Raw genomic sequence first — 23,208 nt, forward strand, 5'->3', positions numbered from 1 at the left:
CCAAGGAGTTTTATAAGACGGGAATCACGCAACTCGTTAGTCAACAGGACAAATGTCTAAATTATCATGAAGACTACTTTTAAATAAAGTACCCCGTTGTTGGCTCATTCATTTGACTTGCCCTCATATATCTTGCAGAACTCCTGCTTTTTATACGTGCTCTCTGTCGCGACTATAACTTCGGTGCAATTACTCACGATACACGACAAGGGACAGCTACTCCTGCGTAATACAATGGAACAAACGACAGTGTCATTGAGATTTTTCACTGGCCATTGCATATATACAAGAATGTAAGCACGGTTCTTGAATGACAAAGTTTCATTAAGATATTTGTCCTCAACTTGTTCAGTTCATTGCCTTTTAATTTTTCATATCAGCGGCATGCACAGCTTTCCTGGTTTCGAACTGATATAGTTCTAAAGTTCGTGTGATATTTTCTTTACTTAATAAATAGACAAAAAACATGGAAGCATTGACGTCAGTTACGTTGGGCACAATTTTTGGCACATACGAGTATATTATTTTATGAAAAAAATACATATTTTACTTGTATTTACAGAGCGTAGCTTTCAAGAATTCGTTTGCAGCATCTTTGGCAATGACAATGCAGTTATTATTCATGTATTTGATCCCTCGATAAATTGTTTAAGAGGAAGCTTTAGCTCGGGCCCAATCCGATGCGGCCTATTCAAATACTTGTAAAACGCAGAAACGCTTTTCTGAGATAATCCTGCTAATCGCTTTTATTGAAATTGGTTGCATTTGAGAGAGAAAGTTAAATCCTAGTGTCTGTTGGAAACAGAACTTCAATTTAGGGCCTGAATTTTGTTTAAAATATTTTGGAAAATTCGAAAGTTTGAAAAAATAGGAGCACGGCGTTTACAAACTAATAGCTATGCATGAAGAACAGATATTGTGGTTCTGTAAACGGCATTTATTATAACAGTCAAAGCGGACAAGTTTGCTGTGTCAATTTGTATCTTACGTTAATTGGTTACGTTGTGTACAAGGGTTCTGCAAAAGCCGTATTTCCACAAAACTAAAGTTTTTTGAGATTCATGTTTAACATATTTATTTTGTCCGCTGTAGATGTACTATTAGATGCAATTCACAGAATTGTGATACCATTTTTCATTGTTGAGTCACGGAGTTTTAAACTTGATAGTTTCGTTTCCCGAAAATTTTCAATTTTGGCCAATTTTTAATAAATAATTGACCTCCTAAATGAAAAAATTCGAAGCCAGTAGTCACTAGAATTATGGCGTTTTTCACTGGTCGATTCGGAGCAGGATTTCTTGCTCCGCGGCAACGAATCCGAATTTCACTGGTCGATCTGGAGCGGGTTCGCGCGTTCCACTGGTCGTTTCGGATCAACTCGCTCCGCGCCGGATCGCTCTCACTTGCTCCGCCGCCGAGACGCGGATTCGGGCGGAAATAGCTCGCGTCACTTCCGTCTTCAAGCGAAATCGTTACCTGGTTGGTACGCACAACATTGTGTTGCTTCGCAAAATGGCTGCGTTCGGTGCTGCTGCAGCGCTCGCGTTACAGTGGCTATTCTAGCCACTGTACTCGCGTTTAGCGATGAGAGCGCGGACGACAGCGATTACGAAGTGACGCAGGTGCTGTACGAAGCCTTCTATGCACGTTGTCCATGCGCAATCCTTGCGGGCGCGACATGGAAATGACGGACTATGCGACTGCCACGGTCAAATTACACACGGGGAACGGCGAGTTTGGTTGCCGTGGAAACATACAGAACGGAAGTAGGGCATGGATTTCGGAACCGGTTCGTGCGACGTGTACGCAGACTTCCTGTGTGATCCGCCGCGGAGCGTTTTTGCGCTCCGCTGGCCGATTCGGATTTGTGAAACCCGAGCGCTCGCTCGAGGATTTGGGCGGCCGCTCCAGATCGACCAGTGAAAAACGCCATTAAACTTTTTCTTTTAAATGCCACAAACCTCCTCAAATTTGCTGAAGTGGTTGCAGGGAGAAACGTGCAGCTACACACACACACATATATATATATATATATATATATATATATATATTGGGCCAGTGGCGTAGCCCCCCCCGAACAAATTTTCTGGCTACGCCACTGCGGAGAGCATGGGTGTATTTGCGTATAATAAAACTTCTTGCATGGCCGCGTAACGTTTTCGAGCACTTTCGGCACCTTTACCACCTCATTCTGCCAACTCTTCTATGCTGAGGGTCAGCTTTAGCGTCATTCTTAAGCTTCCGTTGCATGCCGCCACGATTTTCGACCAGCTACCACAAGCTAAGTAAGGAAAAGCCGACTAATCGCCGATGCCGGCACCACCCTCTTCATCCGGTTATCGATTTTCAGTGCACTGGCTCTGCCTCATCGGATCCCTCTCCACTTGAGCGTTCTCCTAGCATCTTGTCAGCCAATTAGATACGACAAGCCGCTCAGTGCAGGCAATGTTATTCGTTTTTCAAGCAAACAAAAGTGACCTCCTATGGACGAGGACAGTGTTTGATTGGTCTGTACAGACAGCCCCGTGGGAGACCGCCCGGTGCTTGCGTCGGTGGTTACGCAAATTTGACGTCAGTAGATTGGAATAGAAACGTATTGGAATAGTTTTACGTTATAGGGCCCCAGTTCACCGCACAAGCCGGCGAATCCGAGGCCTCACCCCAGAATTTCGGAACCTTCAGGAAAAAGTGATGACTGCGACCACTGCGACTTCTACGGAAAGGGTGACACCGACTTACCTAACCCTGCTGAACCCCAAAGTGCCGACGTCTTTTCATGGCAACACATTTGAAGACCTGGAAGACTGGCTAGCGGAGTTCGAGCGCGTGGCTGCGTTTAACGAGTGGGACAACAACGCCAAACTCGGGAACGTCTACTTCAGCCTCGAGGATGGTGCTCGCACGGGATTTATGAACCGCAAACGTGCCCTGTCATCCTGGCCTGAGTTCCAGCGCAAGCTACTGGAGACTTACTCCAGCCCCGATCGTCGGGAAAAAAGCGAAGCGAGCCCTTCAGTCACGTGTTCAAAAGCCCAACGAGAGCGTCACGATGTACGTGCAGGACTTGACGTGTCTTCCAGCGTGCCGATCCGAGCATGTCGGAAGAGAAGAACGTGCGTAGTCTGATGAAAGGCGTAAAGGAACAGCTCTTTGGCAGTTTTGTTCGGAATGCGCCCAAGACTGTTGCGGAGTTCCTCACAGGAGCCACCGCGATGGAGAAGACCCTTCAGCAACGGTCGAACATGTACAACCGACAAGTAAATGCCGCCTGCACTCCGGATACGTCGGTAGGCTTCGGCTGCGATGTCGCCTTGTTTTGCAACCTGATTCACTCAGTGGTTCACTACGAGCTGCAGAACCACCATGGTACGTCGCCACCTCCGCTCAGCTCCCTTGCCAGCGTTTTACGCAACGAAATATAGCAGTGAAGCAGTGACGCACCACCCCTGCCAAGCGAGCCCCGCGCAAGGCTTACGCAGAAACATTACTGAGCCCAGCCGAAGCTTTCGCACCTACTTATGTTGCGTCGCCAGTCACGTAGCAATCGGCGTAAGCCACTCCGACAACTCCGCTACTGTACATCGATGACCGCCGAACACCCGCGAGGAAAGCAGAGGTTTGGCGAGCATCCGATCGACGACCGCTGTTCTACCACTGCGGCGAAGCTGGTCATGCGTATCGCGAGTGCCCCTACCGACTACTCGGATCACGGAGTTTTCTATCGATTCGCCTCGACCTAGGTTCGGCCAAAGGCCACCCGACATCGCCGAATTCCTCGAACACCAGCGCCGGCCGGGCACATCGCAGCGGCTGTCACGCTCACCCTCAGCGCAGCGATAATTCCCTGCTGGCGACACCACCTCAAGGACGACGCAAGGGAGATCACCAAGTCCCCGCCTTGAAAAGTGACGTCAGCGACCTTCCGAGGCGGCGCCGCTGATACTCGACGCGCTGAAGACCTCGTATCATGCCGACCGCAGAACAACGAAAACACGATGACGCCAGAACCAGTTCCCGCAATCAAGATTTCACTGCACATACCTGTGTTGATCGACGGCAGAAAAATTAGTGTCTTGCCGTCGTATGGGCGCTGGCCAAATTTTAACCTTACCTGTACGGCCGCCCATTCAAAGTTGTAACCGATCATCACTCGTTATGCTGGCTTGCAAATCGGCGGGACCCTTCTGGACGACTGGCACGGTGGAGTCTACGTTTGCAGGACTACGACGTGACCATCGTATACAAGTCGGGCTGCATACACGAAGACGCTGACGCACTCTCGCACGCCCCTATCGACACTACCGACCACGGCATTGAGGACGACGGCACCTTCTTTGGGGCCGTAAGCGTTACTGATTTGTCCACACGGCAGCGCGCAGACAACGAGCTGCTGCCTATATTCGAATATCTGGAAACACAAAACCCATCAATACCCCGGCATATCACTCGAGGATTGTCGTCTTTTTGTTTACGACATGGCCTCTTGTATAAGAACTCCGCTGCCACCAACAAGACCTACCTTTTGGTCGTTCCAGCAGACCTCCGTGCCGAAGTTTCGTTCGCCTGTCATGACGAGCCTCCGTCAGGCTATTTGGGTTTTACGCGAACGCTTGCTAGAGTGCGCAAATCCTGCTACTGGCCAAAACTTGCCGAGTGTGTTAAGTGGTACGTCCGAGCCTGCCGTGAATGCCAGCGCCGAAAGTCGCCAGCTGTGAAGCCTGCGGGATTGCTGAATCCGATTGACGCACCTGGGAAACCTTTCGACCATGTCGGCATGGATCTTCTGGACCCGTTTCTACTGTCATCTTCTAGCAACAGGTGGACAATCGTCGCCACAGACTATTTAACGCGGTACGCTGGGACAAAGGCGCTGCCTTAAGGAACAGCTTCCGAAGTTGCCCAATTTCTTATACAGAGCATCGTCCTACGGCATGGCGCCCCATCGCCCGTCATCACAGACCGAGGCAAAGCCTTTACAGCACAGCTCATTGAAGACGTTTTTAAACTCAGCTGCACGACCCATCGAAGGACAACTGCCTGTCATCCGCAGACAAACGGCTTGACCGATTGACTGAACAAAACTATGACTGACATGCTGTCTATGTACGTAGACACACATTACAAGACGTGGGATGAGATACTCCTTTGCATATTGTTTGCCTATAACACTGCTACGCAAGAAACAACAGGCTTCACGCCGTTTTACCTCGTTTACGGCCGTGAAGTGCAGACTGTGTTAGAAGCAATGCTGCCGTGCCACAACATCGATAATCTTGACCTCGCCCAAGATGCCGAACTTATCGTGCAACGCGTGGAAGAAGCCCGTCAGCTTGCCCGAGTGCACATAAAGAAAAACAGAGCGTCGACGCGCACCGCTACAATTTCCGCCATCGACAGGTCGAGTTCCAACCTGGTGATCAAGTTTTGGTCTGGACTCCCGTGCGCCGAAAAGAACTATCCGAGAATCTTTAGAGTCGCTACTTCGGACCTTAGAGATTCGCAGCGAATTAGTGACTTGAATTACGAAGTCCTTCCTGACGGAAGCCAGCCCCCCCCCCCCCCCCGACGTAGACAACCGCAACCTGATTGTGCATGTTGTGCGGTTGAAACTGTACTATAGCCCCTAATATTCAAGGTTTTCAGCCGCTTAGGTAGTTTTCGTTGTTGCTCGTCCCTCAGTATGGTATGAAGAACTTTATTTAGGTCCTGAGGGATCAGTCTGGGACCGATGCGGGCCGCTCCCACGTCGGTACAGAGAGGCCGAGCCCCTCTGCCGTCACACGCGCCCTCTGGACAGCCCTGAGTTGGTCCGCCAGCACTTCACTGTGCAGCATCCGCTGCCACCACTGTTCACCTCGAGAACCATCACCGGCCAACGCCAAGCAGTGCCACAGCATCTGTTCTAAATCGAGCAAACCCCCACACTTAATACAATAGACTGAAACCCCGCAGTCCGGATTAATTTTATTCATGATGACCGGGTTAGGGCACGTTCGTGTCTGCAGAAGCCTTATTGTAACCACCTGCGGCCTATTTAATTTAGGGTGTGGCAGTGGGAATGCCCTGCGCCCTAAGAAATAGTTCTTGGTGATTTCGTTGTAGGTTAACAGTTGGTCCCTGTACTCAGAAGCGGTAGATCCAGCCCCTTCACGGAGTACACGGCACACCATTCCTCATGCCTCCTTGTGCGCCACCTCGTTGAGGTTACGCGGGGCTCCCTCCACTGTCCCCATGTGCGCCGGGAGCTAAGTAACTGTATGCGAAGTGATATCCCTACCTTGTAGCAGTCTGTTAGTCGGTTCCGCAACAAGTCCTCTCGAGAAGGCCTTAATCGCAGAGCGCGAGTCACTAAACACCAAAACTCTTTTTGAATCAATTAGTGCTAGAGCAATAGCCACCTGTTCACCAACCCCCGGATCTTTGGTATAAATGGTAGCAGCGTTTCTAACGCCCCTTTTGCCAGCCTCCACCACCACCGAATAAGCATTTTTACCATTAATCCATGCGGTGTCAACAAACGCAGACTGCTCCTCCTGATCCTTTGCCTTTCGCAACAAAGCCCTAGCTCTCGCGACCCTCCTCCTTACATTGTGCACGGGGTGCACATTCCGCGGAAACAGACGAACAGTGATATTTGCCCTAAGGTTCACGTTCAACTCATGTAGGGGCGCCCTATCGTGCGACACAGCCACCGATTCTTCAATTGACTTTAATATACACCTACCTTCTCGTGTACCTAGCAACCGCTCCCTCTGTGCGGTACGTTGAGCCTCGGGAATTTCATCTAAAGTTTTATGCAAACCCTGTCGCAACAACATATCGTTTGACGTAGTCACAGGCAGACCAAGCGCAGCCTTGATCGCTTTTCTGATTAATGCTTCCAATTTATTTTTCTCCCCTATTCCAATATAGCATCGCTGCCACATACGAGAAATGACACATAATAAATGCGTGAACTAAGCGCCCCTCAGTGCCTTGTGACAATATCGCACACCACAGTGATTGTGACTGCCTATGTGTTCGTTCTAGGCCATGTCGGCGCTCTCACTTCAAGCCTATGTATGCTTTCCTTCTTTTTTTTGAAGAGGGGGTAATGTCACGTGTTGAGGCACAGCAAGGAGACTGAAGAGGAGGAGAACGAGGTCCGTCTCAGCTTCGCGCGTTGACGCTTACGTTTCGTAAAGTTTTCAAACACCTGGATCTGCATTCAGCGTGTATACTAGAGCACGGTATACGCGACAATATATATCTATATATATATATATATATATATATATATATATATATATATATATATATATATATATATATATATATATATATATATATGTGTGTGTGTGTGTGCGTGTGTGTGACCTCGAAGAATTGATCGTTGACGTGAAGGCGCTATATGAGTACATAAAATACCTCATTGTAGGGGACAGTTCAATTTCACAGTCTGAGTCCTCTCAGTGATGCAATCCTCCTTCGTGTATTTCTGGTATACTTGGCTATCAATAATGCACCATTAGCTGGGTAATCCATAGTACAGGTGCACAAATTCACATTTATACGGTAAAATATAACTAATATATTATAAAGTATACTGTTGCCCTTCAAAAAGATTTACAAGGTACATTGCAACCAATATAAAATAAAAGGTACATTGTTATTTTTAAAAAGTATGCAGCTTTACAGGTTGCGCTGTAGTTTTTATTTTCTAAAAGCAAACGTTACCTCTAAAGGATGTGTTAAATTTAGGGTTTACTTCAGCAACTTATAGGGATATTTTTCTTTTTGATTCCATTCTATTTTAGAGCCAACCTAGAAAATTTACAATGATCCACGACAAGATATTTGCATCGATTTGCGCCCATATTGTCATACCTGAGAGTTGCCTGATATGTTCTCGCTTATGATTATAGTTATGGTGGTGCTTAAATTGTGGGACTATAAAGAAGATACTTCCACTGTCAATGCATTTCATTAAAGCTTTGAAGAGAGCATGTAATTTGCTTGAATAGGTATCGACCCAAACATTTTTCTTTCAGTCCCATAATTCAAACTTCTCCCCGACAGTCTGGGGTGAGAAGAAATCAGAGGCAACTGGCAGGCATCACAATGTTGGGCCCATTCGAGATGCAGAAGATTTTGAATCATGACGTGGTGATAGATTTTACAGGTTAGCTATAAAAATACAGCGCAACCACAATAAAGACAACTGAATAAATAGCTGAAGTAATCCCTCAATTTAACATAGCCTTCAGCATACAGTTTTTGCTTGACTGTCAATATAACTCAGCTGTAGGTTTCTAACACATACTGCCTCTGAGTTAATATCCCTCCAAAATATGTGGAACCAAAAATACCTCCAGTTCCCAGAGTATTACTTGTGCACAAAAGTCCCTGTTTATTGAAAATCCATCTTCCAAAGGCAGAAAATTACTTCAAGTACACATCCAATGAATAAGAACACCTGGAAAAGCAACATATGCATGAGTATTGTAGGTAGGATATAATAATTTAGTTCAGGTGAGCAGAAGCATACTGCAAAGCATTGCTGGCAATAGTATGGTCACAATGAGTGGTTTTAATGTACTTGAAGGCAATGTCAGTATTTCATTTCCTAACTACTCACCTTGCCTTTGTAATAAGCTGTTTCGTTTAATATTCTGTGAATGTTCTCGAGAAATAAGTGGGAATACTCTCAGGTTCAAAATTCTTTACTATAAGTTTTTTGTTCAACAAGATCTGATACAAAAATGCCATCCATGAGGCATCCCATTTACAGTAATCGAAGCACAACTGTGTAAAATGACAAACATATCACGTTTGATGCTATTTAATAACTGCCATACTAGATTTCTGCACAGGCGGAAAGATATATACCGATCTGCTAGCACTGAGCAAAGAAGCGCAAATAGAGTGCATTACTTTTTGGCAAAACAGAACTATCTACGTTGGTGAATTAAATGCTTCAGCTGTGTTTATAAAAAATCTTGAGGCCTATAAATACAGAAGTAAAACAACATTACCCATCCTTCACCACAAGGGAGAGGGCGAAATGACTAGAGCAAGTAAATGCACGGCTTGTGACTAGAAATAAAGAATGTATGACGTGAAAAAAACAGCTGCCTATGGGATAACACATATGGGATATGTGTTCATATGGGATATGAACAGTCGACATGGCCACAATTAGTACATGACCGGGGTTGTTGGAGGAGTATGGGAGAGGCCTTTGCCCTGCAGTGGGCGTAACCAGGCTGCTGCTGCTGCTGATGCTGATGATGATGATGATGACGATGATGGGATAAGCCTCTCCGACCTTTGGAGCTAACGAACAGCATTGAAGTAAATCACATACTCCGTTGCTTTTTTTTCTTTCACTTCACAGCCGGTGAAAAACATGGACAGAAGCAAGAACAGCACACTCCATAGATTCCATTTTTCTTGCTCAGGAGCGGAAACAGACGCTGCAGACGGGCAGAAAGCAGTCCTTTCCCTAGCTTGCCTCCTGGCAGGACAACTTTTTGCACGAGGGCAAGCATTTGGTATAATGCAAATGGATATTCTATGTTCTTTACATAATATGTCAAAAGGCAAAAAATAAGTGCCCGTTGTAATCCAGACGTGGGGACAGTGATCACTTCGGCTTGGCTGCCAGGAAAAATACATATCTTGTCAGGTTGTTACTTGGAGCTCATCAGCTGACAATGCCATCTATGAAAAGAAATTGCAGATGACATAAACCGCTGCCCGAAATTTATTTGTGTTGTTTAGAGCACGGCATGCCTGTCGTATTTCCCCACATAATAAGAAAGAGATGTACGAACAAGGGCAAAAGGAGAGAAGTCAGTTAGGAATGCTAGCACTAGTAAGTCGGACAGGTGTGTTACTCACGGTTAACATACATTGACTGTGCCTTAGTAGTTTCGATTTCCTAATTCACAAACAACTAATGCTTGAAACTCGCATCTGTAGCCTTGTGCAGGTTGAGCCAGTTCCTCTGCATTATTCTCTTAAAATTTCGCATCTCTCACCAAAGTTATCGTGGAAGAAATATCTGCACAAAAAGATCGAATAAATTGCCTTCCTATTAATTTAAAAAAATCCCATTTAGTCCAGGATATAAAGAGAACTTATTTATCTGCCAATATCTGTGGCCCATTAGTTTAATGCTGGTAAGTGAAAGGCAAGAAAAGGTCACACAACAAGCAAGACACTGCACAAGTTATTCTCCCATGGCATAGGTTCAAACCACATACGGGCGCCAGCAATGGTGTATCAACGTATATATATATATATATATATATATATATATATATATATATATGTATTGTTATTCGGAAGGTATTCTTAAGTGGTAGGATTCCATCAGGGCTTCTGGAGAACCCTGTAGATCGCGAAACTACACTGTGTGTTTGTGGTGATACGGTCATACCTGCACCATCTACCGTCAGCGTTCCCGTTGTCTGTTGCGGCGCCGATTCCGACAGCTTCGAAGCTACCGTAGAACCGATGCACTTTAACTGTGTGAAGAAGAATGTGTTGGTGCCACATTGTGTGGTGTCAATCAAAGGCGGACGCGCTGGCTTATGGACCATCAACTGTTCTAAGCAACCCGTTATACTACCAGACGGCAAGAAATTAGCCTTCGCCAGGGAACACGCGTCTTTATCAGTGGCTGAACTTACAGATGTGCCGGAAGAACCTGACGGCCACAGTTCGGAAACGGCCCTTTTGTCGATAGTAAATAAATCGCTCAGCACGAGTGAACGCCAAACATTAGTGGGTGTGCTTTCGAAGCACGTTTCGGTATTCGTATTTCCGCAAATGCGCAAAATACCTGCAATCCCGGCGTCTCAAACGCGCCATACCATCAACACGGGTTCGGCAAATCCGATTAGACAAAAGCCGTATTATGTTTCACCATCAAGCGCCACATTATCAACAAACAAGTGCACGAAATGATGAAAAGGGGAGTCGTACAAGAGTCAGCGAGTCTGTGGGCAGCTCCAGTGATTGTTGCTAAAAAAAAGATGGATCTTAGAGATTTTGCGTCGACTATCGCCGTTTGAATGCTGTAACAAAAAAAGGACGTGTACACGTGTACCCAATCCCACGTATTGATGACGCAATAGACTGCTTTCATTTCGCCTCTTACTTTTCCTCAGTAGATTTACAATCAGGCTATTAGCAAATTCCGATGCATCCTGACGACAAGGAGAAAAATGACTTTGCAACCCCTGACGGGCTCTTCGAATTTGAGGTGATGCCATTTGGATTGTGCAACGCTCCAGTCACTTTCGAGAGATTTGTGGACACTGTTCTGCGCGGCTTGAAGTGGAACATCTGCGTGTGCTACCTCGACGACGTCGTCATCTTTGGCCGCACCTTCAGCGAACACAACTCGCGTCTGGATATTGTCCTGAACTGCATCAGAAACGCTGGTATAGTTTTAAACTCTAAGAAATGCCACTTCGGAGACCGCCAAATCCTTGTGCTTGGGCATCTCATCGATAAAGACGGCATCCGCCCTGATCCCTAGGAAACAGCAGCGATTGAAACGTTCAGTGCACCGCGCTCTGTCAAGGAGTTCCGTAGTTTTCTGAGGCTTTGTTCCTATTTCCGCCGATTTATTCCTAAATTCGCCGACGTCGCATATCCGCTGACATGCTTCCTACGAAAGGACACCCCCTTTCCGTGTACTCCGGTGTGCGACTCTATTTTTCGTCAGTTGAAGTTTCTGCTGGCGTTACGACCGGTTGTTCAACACTTCAGTCCTTCAGTTCCGACGGAACTTCATACGGGTGCCAGTGGCATAGGTATTAGTGCCGTCCTAGTTCAACGCTACGGTGACCACCAACACGTGATCGCATATGCAAGACGTTCAATAAGTAGGCCCGAGCAGAACTACACTGTCACGGAACAAGAATACCTCGCGGTAATATTTGTGGTTCAGCGGTTTCGTTCTTACCTGTATGAACGCCCCTTTACAGTGGTCACTGACCACCACTCATTGTGTTGGCTTGTGAATCTTCGTAACCCTTGTGGCCGCCTTGCGTGCTGGGCGCTCCGAGCTGCAAGAATACAGCTTCACCGTCTCTTATAAGAGCACTTGACGACATGCTGATGCGGTCTGCCTCTCGCGTATGCCACTTAGCACTACGGACTGTGACGCCGGCGACTCCGATCACCTCGTGGCTTCTGTGTCGCTGCGTTTTCAAGACTTCAAGTGCTTCAATGCCGAACAGTGAAATGCCAATAAATTAACACCGCTCTTCACCACTACGACCACTTCGACGACAGCATACCATTTCTGCGCGCAGACTCCGTAAAGTCTGGCAGTGGTGACACAGATTTTCGACGATCGCCGAGCGTGTTCGCCGCTATCATTGCGCTATAAGTGTAGCCTGTTTTGTGGGCACAGGTTCGCCCAATAAAAGTTAGTTTTGAAGCCGTAGGAATCTGAGGGATTTCTTCCTCTCAGGACATGGTTTCGCTCTTGGGAAGGTTCTTAGTTGGTCGATGCTAAGCTGTTGGCCTGGAAATTTCGATTGGGACATCAAATGAGCGACGGGCCCTTCATACGTTAGAAATAAGGCCAACTGAAAGTGCTTGAACCCACAGAAATGATTTGCAGCCAAGGGGAAGACGAAGCAGAAGAAGAAGAAGAACAGGACGGGCACGACCGCGAGTATGCGGCGTGCTCGCCTTCACAGTTTACACAATGGAGATGACAACATGAAAGTACCATGCAGTAAGCAGGCAATACAAAAGTAGATACACACAAGTAAAAAAAAATGATACAGGACTGAAGCGTCAAGGTGTAAAGATCAAAGTGCAACTAGTTACGTTCTAAATCTCTTAAAATGCTGGTAAACACCACATTATGGATGTTTGTTTCAAATTAAGCTATCGCAACGATAAAGCCTCACCATAAAGAAAGCCCTAAACAAGATGGAAAAAATGATTTACTGTAAACTGAAGAAGACAAAGAAGTCTTGATAATGGTAGACTGTAGTTTCGTTAAGGTTGTGATATGCCTAAGGAAGGCTAATGCCAGGTTCACATGAAGCAAACAAGAACATGAAACTGCTTGCAATGAAAACCAATGCCCCGATGTGGTCACATGGAAAAGAAAAAAAAATATCGTTTTCCTCGGCATCCACTACACACCAAATTCGATGCAGTTTGTTGCATCGAAATGAAACACTTAAAATACATCGACAGTATGAAGCATACTTTTATTTATATCGCCAATGTATTTACAAAATCCGGGGACTTATATATGCGGAGAACCAGCGCTTCCAATACACTTTATTTTTCGCCGGAAAAACGATATTTTCCTGGGCATCTCGGTTAGTACATTTCTTAACGCATTTTTCCATTTTTTTCTGCGACAGTATGTAGACCTCCAGTTGTTCCTGCGCACATTGATTGATTGATTGATTGATTGATTGATTGATTGATTGATTGATTGATTGATTGATTGATTGATTGATTGATTGATTGATTGAAGCTACGTCCGGAGCAACCGAACGACACCAAGAGCCGCGTCGACACATGTTGAGTTGGATAACTTGAGCACGATAGAACTCTTCTTCATGCCGCTGAGCACCACGACGCTTGCACAACCCCTCGACCAGGACAATAAATGAGTTTTTACCTTTTGTTCAAAATTATGTGTCACCTCCGAGTCATGTGCTAAATAGCTGCGCTCGTCAACCACCTTCACGGAGTGGAATGGCTTATGACATTCACGAATGTGCAGAGGGTGTTACGGAAACCATGTCAAGGAAATTAGCTTTGGCCCTCAAGAAGGCAACCACTCGATCAGAAATCAAGCAAGAGTTCGCAATGATCGCGTCGAAATGTCTGTTGGAGCATAAGAAATACATTCTAGACAAAATCTGGAATGATTTCCGGTGACGGGGGTTGTTTTCGTCGGTAGCGCATGACAAGAAAGTTGCTCAAAGCCATCATATACACCGACTCTCTAAGCGTCGTAAAAGCCCTAATGTTCTTCCGCAATCATCGAAACCCTGTACTTACTGAGCTTTATTGAAAACTCCAAGTGCTTCAAAGCCGAACAGTGAAATGCCAATAAATTAACACCGCTCTTCACCGCTACGACCACTTCGACGACAGCATACCATTTCTGTGTACGTGATGGACTCCTGTATAAGAAGAACTTTTCCAGCACTGGCGCACGTTTTCTCCTAGTGGTACCGGAGAGCCTTCGCACAGCGATTCTGAGTGCTATGCATGATGACCTTACGTCTGGCCATTTAGGTTTGGCGAGGACGCTCTACGGGATTCAGGAACGCTTTTATTGGCCTGGAATGCGACAGTCTGTTGAGTCGTATGTGGCCAGCTGCATGCAGTGCCAGCGCCACAGACGGTTATCTGCTGCTCCAGCTGGTCTCCTGCAGCCGATCCCGCCTCCAAGCACGCCTTTCCAACAAATGGGCACTGACTTCGTAGGCCCATTTCCAAAATCAGCCAAGGGAAACCGTTGGATAGTCGTTTGCGTCGACTACCTCACACGCTACTGCGAGACGGCGGCCGTGCCCTCTGCAACTGCCACTGACGTTTCAACATTCCTGTTGCAATATGTCATCCTGTGACATGGTCTGGCTCGCGTGATCGTCAGTGACCGCGGACGACAATTCACAGCGGACGTCGTAGAGGAGCAGCTTCGTTTGTGTGAATCCCCCTTGCATCACTCGACACCATACCATCTACAAACGAATGGGCTTACGGAGCGCACCAACCGAACAATTGTAAAAATGCTATCCATGTATGTTTCATCCGACCACAAGAACTGGGATGACGTACTACCTTTTATCACCTACGCGTTCAACACCGCCAAGCACGAGACTACCGGCTATAGCCCTTTTTTCCTGCTCTACGCACGGCCACGCCGGTACAAAATCGACATTGTTTTCCCTTTCTGTAGTCACGAAAATACCACTGTTGCCGAGACTCTCTGCTTTGCCGAAGAAGCTCGTCGTATTGCTCATTTGCGCACTTTAGCATCGCAGGACGGATCAAAAGCACGCTACGACATTAGCCACCGTCCGGTAACCTATCGCCCTGTTGATTAGTCTGGATGTGGACTCCAGCACGGAAACGCGAGTTATGCCAAAAGCTTTTGCCCACCTACCATGGACCGTTTGTTATTATTGACAGACTCCCGGAAGTCACGTATAACAGAGCTCGCCCCACGGCGAGTGGTAGAAAAGCTGCCAAGACACAAGTGTTCCATGTCGCCAGCTTGAAATTGTTCACGTCAAGACAAATGGATAGACTTGCCCGGCGGGCTTCGTCTGCGACGAGAGGAAAGTTACGCATGAAGAAAACGAAAACCGGTGAATGTGCATGCGATCCCGAGTGGGGGAAGGAAGAGAACGACGCTGAGTTGATCAACCAGCTGGCCACTCTTGCGCCCACCTTCGTGACCTAGACTAAACGGTCCCCTTCGCGCGTAACAATACGTATATATGTATATATATATATATATATATATATATATATATATATATATATATATATATATGTATATATATATATATATATAGCACTGGCACTGGTAGTATAATAAAGAAATAAGATAGTACACCATACACGGTTATTACACAGTATATATTCCGAACGTTTCGCTTTGACAAAGGCGGGTCCACCAGCCAAAACGTACTTCGCACTTTCTTCTTTCTTTATACGCACACTTGTTCACGTTACTGACGTCACTACATATAAACGATCAGTCCAGACCAAGATTACTTGCAAGAAAACCTAAGCAACTAAATTTACTATACAAGCCAATTAGATCAATTTGATTTTATACACATTAGGACACATGATTACATCTGAAAACTGAAGAGAATCGTCGTAAAAACGCACGGCCGTTCAAGCAGCGAAATTTTCATATCGAATTCAGGTATAATAGAAAGACCAACCTTGAATATAGAATCAATTCTACTATATATGCATGAACTAAAGTACAGTGCGTAAATTGAGATGTTTCTGTCGTTTGGTTTCAAGGTTGTTGCAGTTGTCAGGATAACAAGCAACTTCAGAGAGAGAGGCACTGACTCAAATTACTTTCATTTCTCAGGACACCTGCATTGTGCCAACATACATCAACTTATTCTGAAATATTGTGTTCACTTTGGTCTACCTCTGGATTCTTTTCAGCAAGGATGCATCCCAACCACAGCAGATTTTGACTGCCCTCGAATGCCTGCATGCAGCCGACAATGCCCCCTTTCAGAAGTGAAGCGATGCAAGTATGGTCCCCCTTTCTCCCGACCCTGGTGAATACACCTACGCAAGTGGTACAAGATCAAGCTTGCTATGTGGAGGTCTGTGCAGCGGTAGCCTTCTTGGCAATGCTGGCGCACAGGGCATGAAAGCGTCGCGCAGGTGGCTCACACCGACAGAACCTGTTATGCGTTGTGGTGGGGCATGAAAGGCAATGCTCACTGCAGTTCAAGGACGGAATATATAATAAAGGTCCATTAATTACATAATCGCTATGCTGAAACAAATGTTCGCCTCAGTTGTTGAATTTGCCAAAGGGCTGCCAACCGTCCTCACCATATGATATAGGATACCACCATAGGGTATGCTATGTCCACTGCAGGATGATGGCCTCTACAATAATCTACAATTTACCCCGTCTTGCGTGAGCTGATTCCATTTTATGCCTACCGACAGTAACCAAATGAATAGCGGGTGGTGAGGGGGGGGGGGCAAAGGCTGCATTTTTGAAAGCAGAGGGGCAAGTGCTGCACTCATCCCCTAGTAAATACGCCTATGGGCACCTGGATGCCTCACCAAAAGACACAGAATGTCCACGGTGCAGCCCTTTGTGGCCACTTATATGCAGCACAAGAAACTCGCCTGCCTAGGGCACAAAGTGCAACATATCACTGAGACTAACTGCGTATTATTCTAATGTCGAACAGCGCGTTCCGGCACGACACTCTCAGCCAAACGACACAATCTGACGTTCTATCCTTTTTCGTCCTGTATTCTCTACAATGCATCTCGCATGTCAGTCAGTTCGTCCTTATCAAAGCGCGCCACTTGACTTTCTACAATACTTTCCGACTCGCAAGTCAATCTGCGTAATAAACCCGGAGTCATTGTTGTAAACACTGCAAGAAACACGCACAAAAGTAGGCAGGTTTATCTGAGGATGAAAATCTGTATTGCTGGGCAAAGCAGAAAAGGAACTTTATTAGTGGCTTTGTGCTATCCTTACTAACTCAAAGCCCCAATATTATATTATTGATCATACAGCCCCTAAATACTTTACCAAATGTGTTTTAAAGAAGCAAAGGCATATAAAGACCAATTCCAACCACACAATAAAGTACATCGAACTTTAGAAGTGTTAGCCAGCTTGTTAGCGGAATCGGAAGCGAAGGCTGGAAACATGAGAGAGAGATGGTGGCCGCGAAGGAGAGCAGTCGTCACGCTGCCTTGAACTCCTTTTTACTTTTATTTATCTAATAAATAGCGCCCTTCTTTAAAATCTGTGTGTCTGTGAAGAAATTCGTAACATCTCAGAAGTGGGATACACCGAAATCTTCGTGGTAAAGCGATCCTGGAAGCCGATGTCGTGGGATTGCTTCGACGGTGATTCTCGCTGACTTCTCAATGGATGCTGCGCTGGTGCCGTCTTCGTGAGGTACTGACCGTGAAAGGGACCCTTTGTGTTGCCTTGAAAAACGTGCGTACGGATGCTCTGTGTGACGTCTACAAGACGCAACGGCACCGTCTTCGTGAGGTACCGACATCGAAAACGTGAGTCTTTGTGCCACCTCAGTAATGAGTGTGTGGACGCTCTGTGTGACTTCGTAAACCTAGACGCCCGGCTGGACGCGAAAAACTGCGTGTACGCCTAGGGAGACGCTAGACAACCCCGAAGATGGTAGACGGCGGCGCAACTCCCGAAAACCAAATGATGCAAGCACTGCTGGAGCAAAACGGGCGGTTACTGGAGCTCCCCGAGAGGAAACCTGAAGCGTTCCACGTTATGCCGAACCTGAATAAAGCTATCCATGATTTCAACGGTGAGGGTTCATCCCACGAAGCCGGGGGTGGCTGCAGAGTATCGATTCCATGGCGGTCCTGCACGGCTTGCCGGACAGTTTCTGACTAGAAAACGCGAGGCTTCACATGAAGGGCCCTGGCCTATTTTGGCTTCAGGCCCGTGTCGATGACCTCACTACATAGGAGGACTTCAGGATTGCCTTCAAAAAGACATTTGTGGGCCAGACAAGCACGGCCGAAAAGTGGAAGCAAATGCAGGAAAGAGTCCAGATGAGGGGGGAGTCAATCGCGGCATACTTTCTCGAAAACAATCTTGTTATGCAAAGGATTGGGCCTCGGTATGCAAGATACCAAGGAGCAAGTTTTGATGGGGCTGCGTTTTAGAGACGCACGCATCTCCACGACGGCGAAGGAACACAAGGACGAGGATGAATTGCTGGCAGACTTGCGAAGACTGGAGTGAATAAACGAACCTAGAATGCCGAAGTTACCAGGGGCCAAGCAACAAGGTGGTGATCCAGGTGCCACGACACTTCGTGTCGAGCCTCCGACCTCAAGATCTTCGACCGCCACTCGTCCACCTGAGCAAGTAATCACAAATGCATGTGTCACAGACCAAACAAGTGGCGGGGGACCATCGAAGAAAACGCCAGAGCCGCCCAAGCATGATCAAGCGCAGCGAAAATGCTACAGCTGCTAAAGGTATGGGCACATAGCGAGAGACTGTCCAAAAACAAACCCTGTTGGTAACTTTGTGGTGAATGAGAATCCAACAAGTGACAGTGGTCCATGAAAGTTCCTTAAAACTGCGACCATCAATGGAACTCATCAGCTCTCAGTGATGATTAAGCCGGGAAATTCAGACTGTATATTGCGTCATCAGGCGGCTGAAAAATGCAGCCTTCAAGCTGTGTGCAGGGCCCAAGACTTGTATGTGTTTGACGACACCGACACATCTACACTTTAATCTATCGGGACCTCGGAGGTGGACATAGAAATCGATGACGTGGTATGCTGCAAGGTGAAGGTGACTGTCGTCAACAACAGTGCCTTGCCTGTGTACATGCTGGTTGGGAGAACCTGTACGGAACAAGACCACATTGCATACCTATACATGGGAGATGAACTCACGATTGGCTACCGAGATGATCTTCCATTTTGTAACATCGACCTTGCCCAGATGAAGCCATCCGAGGAGCCACTTCCTGTCAAGGAAAATCATTGTACTGTCCAAAAGAACTGTGTGTTGGGTGACAGTGGAGACAGGTAAGAGTGAAGGAAATTTGATCTTACCTAGTGGGCCTGGTAAGGGAACGCTACTTCACATCGAACACGGATTGGTTGAGATACCCATGTTAAACGACAAGTATGAAGACCAACGGCTGATCAAAGGAAGTTTGTTGGCTCACACTGAACTGCTTTCAAGGAGCGAAGATTAACCCCCGTGAGACCTGTGCCTCAGCCGAAGTCCGTTGAGCATAGCATGCTGAATGTCGGGAAATGCATCAATGAACAAGTGGATGCACTACTGAAGATGCGGAATGAATACAGCGACTGCTTCGCACTAAATTTTTCACAGCTGGGGTGTTGTAACCAAGTGGACATGACTATCACAGAGTATTCCGGAAGCACTCCAGTCAGCTGCCAACCGTACACGACTAATGCAGAGGAAAGAGAAGCAATCCAAGAAATTGTCAAAGAGTGGAAAGCGACTGGCATTGTAACCAAAATATTCTCGCCATACGCTAGCCCAGAGCTACTCGTGAAAAAGAAAAATGGAGAAAATCATTTAGTCCTAGATTATCGACATCTAAATAGCCAGATGGTGCCAGAACACTTTCCCTTGCCAAAAATTCATGACCAGCTGCAACGACTGTCCGGAGCACGAATGTACTGTGGGTTAGACTGCGCAAACGGATACCTTCAGCTTCTACTGAGTGAGGGATCGAAGGCCAAAACTGCATTCATGACGCCTGATGAGACCGGGCAGTTTGAACGTATGGTGATCGGATTGAGAAATGGTCCTGCTGTATTTCAAGGTCTAATGAACAAGGCCCTCGGATCTCTGCGCAGCACTGCAGTATTGTGTTACATAAACGATTTGCTGATTCCAGCCAAGGACTGGCCAAACTTGCTGGTTCGGCTCAAACAAGTACTGAATGCTCTGCGAGCTGCTGGTCTAACCCTTAAGCTATCCAAGTGTGTATTTGGAAGTGACGAACTCGACTAGTTAGTTTTCAAAATTGTAAAAGGCTACCTGCAGCCAGGTGAAGTAAAGCAACAAGCTATATTGGACGCTAGCATGCCAATCAATTTTCACAGTGTCAAGAGATTTCTGGGCCTGATAGGATTTTTCAGATGGTTCATTCCCTATTATGCTCTGAAGGCCGAACCACTTGCTTCTCTGACCAAGAAAGAGACAAAGTTTATAGGGGGTGGAGCAACGGGAAGCTTTCGACCAGCTCCGAAGACAACTGACAGAGCCTCTGGTTCTGAAGTTGTATGATTCTTCGGCTCGAACAGAACTCCACATAAACGCAAGCAAACATGGACTTGCGGGAATGATCCTTCAACAAGATGAGACAGGACGCCGGCACTTCGAGTTTTGTATCATAAACACACCACTGAGGCTGAGAAGAATTTTACCATGCGGAAAAACTGGAGCTGATGGCAGCAGTCTGGAGAGTGGAAAGACTTCGTCCATTCTTCCTATACATTCCGTTCACGCTGGTAACAAATTGCCAAGCAATTGCGTATCTGAATGCACATAAGACTCTTAAATCACAGATAGCAAGGTGGTTCGACTTACTTCAAGAGTATGACTTAGAGGTGAAGCACGGAGCAGGTGAGAAAATGGCACACATGGACTATTTCACTCGTGAACCCGTAGGAACGCCGCAGGAAACGGTCGATGAGGTTGTCGAGACAAGAATTGAAGTGTCCCTTGCTTTGAGTTTAGAGGACCAAGTTGTGATCATCCAGTGATCTCATGCGGACTTGGCTAACCTCGCACGAATTCTCGAGAAGCCAATCAAGGAAAGGACCAAGGAAGAAAGTGTCAAGGTCGAAAACCTACGGCTGAACGATGGAAGGCTGTTTTACGTGGAAGAAGACGGACGACTTCTTTTCGTGATGCCTAAGAGCATGTGCAAAACACTGTGTCAAGTTCCGCGACTTACAGGGACATTTTAGTACAGAGCGAACAGTGACGAAAATCAAGGAACATTATTAGTTTCTTCGGATTAAGCGCTATGTGGACCAGCACATCCATCATCCATATGTGTTTCGAGTGTCTACTCACAACGATTCCAGGAGGGAATAAAACTGGACTTCTGCGCCCGATACCACCTGGGAAGACCATTTCAAGTTGTACACGTGGACCATGTTGGTCCGTCTGTAAGAAGTTCCAAGAAAAACCAGTGGATCCTGGTGTTGGTGAATAATCTGACCAAGTTTGTGCGTCTCTACGCCGTGCGAGACACCTTAGCGAGAAATGTACTGCGGTACATGTAGAATTTTATAACCGAGTCCGGACTACCGGAGCACATCATCTCAGACCGCGGTTCCTGTTTCATGTCCCACGGCTTGGAAGCATCCTGTTAGGAACATGGTATGGCTCCCACACTGAACTCTGCTCACCATCCAAGGGCTAACGGTCATGTAGAGCGTGTGAATGGAACTCTGGTACCTTGTATTATGGCTACAATCAAGGACCCGTCTCACAAGAACCGGGATCAGAGCACCAAGGAGTTAGATAGCTACCTAAGCACTGCGTGCAATGCCTCAACAGGCACTAGCCCTTTCAGGTTTCTGCATGGATATCAACCAAGGATGCAGGATGGTGTTCTCAGATGGCTAAACACGGAGACTTACGAGTGGATATGCACGGAAGAACTCCAAGAGATGGCTCAAAAGGAATAGGGAGCCAGCAAGAAAAGTCGAAGCAGTACTTCGACAAGCATCACTTCACAGTGGACAAGCTAAGTGTTGGAGACATAGTTGTCATGCGATGCGTTCCAGAGCACAGCGATGCCCCAACAAAAACCCGGAAGTTCAGAGGTCCACTGACTGTGATTGAAGTACTCCCAGCGGACACCTACAGAGTGACCTAGATGAACGGAAAGAAAAGGGTCTACTCGACTACCGCCCACATCAGCCAACTGAAGAGGTGGGGTAGAAGATGCCAAGAACTGTCCGAGCAATCAAGCACCGACGAGGAAGCCAGCATGTCGAGACGTAGCACGCATGTGTCCAAAAGGCTATCTTCGGGACTATACCATGTAAACTGAGGACACTTTATTGTCAGAATGGCCGAGTGTTAGCGGAATCGGAAGCGAAGGCTCGAAACATGAGATATAGATGGCGGCCGCGAAGGAAGGCAGTCGTTACGCTGTCTTGAACTCTTTTTTTTATTTTATTTATCTATTTCATAGCGCCCTTTAAAATCTGTGCGTGTGAAGAAATTCATAACTAGCTAGAGATGCGAATATTTTCAACTAGGTTTATCAGCATCGCAAAGAATCCTGTTCACACATTTATGAGAGGATTTGAGCAGCAAAGTGTTCAAGAGAGCATGTCCACCTACCCCACATATGAGACTGTGCCTAACATCGCCTAATATGTGCTTCATAACATGCACCAGCGTGCATTCCTGTTCTGCCTATTCCGAGTAGTTTCGTGCCACAGCAGTGAGTTTGTTTTCAAGTTCTCTTATCTTCGATCCGAACCGAAGTTCCACCTCAATGCACTGCTGCAACACAGAAATTTAGAAAATTAGGATGAATAACTAGCTGTTCACAAAATGGGCTTTTGTTAACATGTTTCGTAAGCGTCCAAGTGATTACGGTGGCACGCCCATCGTAATATACAATGTTGTGGTCGTGATTTTACCTACCATCTGCAAAAAATAATTGTATTGCGCTACATATAAACCGCGATAATAAAAGGGCGACGTTTTTCAATTTCGCAAAATGACGTGCACCCGTACAAATCAACTAAAAAAAATTCTGCGGAAACTTCATTGAAGTTGTGTAAGGATTTGGAAGCATTGTGCCAATTTCTCATCTCCATTGTGCCCTACTGACCATCGCTTGACCACAACTGACCCTCATTTGAGTTTTGCTTAACCAGTACTGACCATCGGTTCTATACAACACACGG

The 23,208-nt window shown here is 46.5% G+C and overlaps 1 long non-coding RNA gene and 1 pseudogene across 1 annotated transcript in view; one reads left to right on the forward strand and one right to left on the reverse strand.

Annotated features, from left to right (window-relative positions):
• The window catches only part of LOC139052635 (uncharacterized), a 65,995-nt gene that overhangs the window by 36,615 nt on the left and 6,172 nt on the right, over nt 1-23,208 (reverse strand). The window lies entirely within an intron of this gene.
• LOC139052617 (uncharacterized) lies at nt 17,924-22,337 on the forward strand (annotated as a pseudogene).

The sequence above is a fragment of the Dermacentor albipictus genome, unplaced genomic scaffold, assembly GCF_038994185.2.
Source record: "Dermacentor albipictus isolate Rhodes 1998 colony unplaced genomic scaffold, USDA_Dalb.pri_finalv2 scaffold_28, whole genome shotgun sequence".
Lineage (NCBI taxonomy): Eukaryota > Metazoa > Arthropoda > Arachnida > Ixodida > Ixodidae > Dermacentor > Dermacentor albipictus.